Source organism: Arachis ipaensis, chromosome B05 (assembly GCF_000816755.2).
Source record: "Arachis ipaensis cultivar K30076 chromosome B05, Araip1.1, whole genome shotgun sequence".
NCBI lineage: Eukaryota > Viridiplantae > Streptophyta > Magnoliopsida > Fabales > Fabaceae > Arachis > Arachis ipaensis.
The window spans coordinates 6,578,887-6,580,440 of NC_029789.2; positions in this window are offsets into that span (position 1 = coordinate 6,578,887).

Sequence of the window (1,554 nt, forward strand, 5' to 3'; positions counted from 1 at the left end):
AATGATACTTTTGAATTAATATTATGTCATTTTTTTTCTACATTCTTAGATGGTGCTACTTTATTCTGATTTTCATCTTTACTTGCAAGTTCTATTTTTACTTTTTAAAAACTGGCTGGCTTTTTCACCAACAATTTTGCAGCATTCAAGATCTATGTCCATGATTCCAGCAACTAGCTTAACATAATCAAATAAGGTCAACATGAAAGTCTCCCTGACTACATGACAAAGTTCAATAAAATAGTAATGGAGATTCTCAACCTCAATCCGGACGTCCACCTCCATGTCCTTAGGGTGTGTGTGGTTGGAAGAATTATAAATAATTCTTAGGAATTTTAAGATGGAAATATCATATTCCCATGTTTGGTTCAAAGTTTGAAAAACTATTCCTAAGCAAGTTTGATTCTAGGCAAAATACCATCATTTCAATTCCCACCTTCTCCTTAGGTATCTTTAATTCCCATGGGAATGGAATCTTTATAACAATGTAATACTTGAACCACACACACCCAAGAGTGGTCATTGTCTTGGCAAGTTCCAAGAGACTATTGATATCGCCAAGCCGAAGATTTTAGCAAAATTTTGAGAAAAGCAGTTGGACTGATAGAAATCGAAGAACTTAGACAAACTCAGCAAATTGATAAACCAACTTAATCAAAAGAGGACGACCAGAAAGACCTTTTTGAATATGCAAAGTGATCGGTAAAGAGACTTATACCCTTTAAATACTACTATGCAAAGAACTACCTGATACTTGGAGTACAACATCTCTAAAACTAAGCACAACTAAGATGTAAGTCATAACTCGAAGATGTATTATTTTTTTCATTCACAAGATTTTTTTCACACCGAATTTTGCTTAGAGGAACGAGGTACTTCATCTTGTACCTTTTTTGTTAAGATAGTAAATCTCAATAAATATAAATTATTTTTAGATTTATCATTCTTTATTTTTTGTTATTACTCGTGTCTTTGGTTTGGTTACTATTTTTCCTACATACTATACATATTACAACAAACCAATATTAAAGTTCGTATACAAAAATAAATTGACAGTTATAAGTCGGACTCAATCTAAACAAGTCGACATCTATAAGTCGGAATCATTTCAAACAAATCAACAATTATAAGTCAGGATTAATTCTAACAAACCGGTAATTATAAGTTGAAATCAATCTAAATAAGCCGACACCTATAAATCAAAATCATTTCAAATAAATCGGCAATTATAAGTCGGAATCACTCCAAACAAATCGGCATTTATAAGTCAAAATCAGTTAAAGCAACCCAACACCTATTAGTCCAGGTCAATTCAACAACCAATCAACCATGAGCTCGTCCAAAAATACACTGATATAAGCAACACATTTTTCAATGACAAGTTTAAACAATTTTATTTTTAAGATTATCAAGTTGATTTTGAAAGGTAATCCTCAATTCTTATATCTTCGAATTATAACACGAACTACATCTCTTTCATATCTTACTGAGTTATAACTCGATTTTCATAAAGGCTCAACATATTTCTCTTAAAAAAAAAAAAAACAAGTTAAA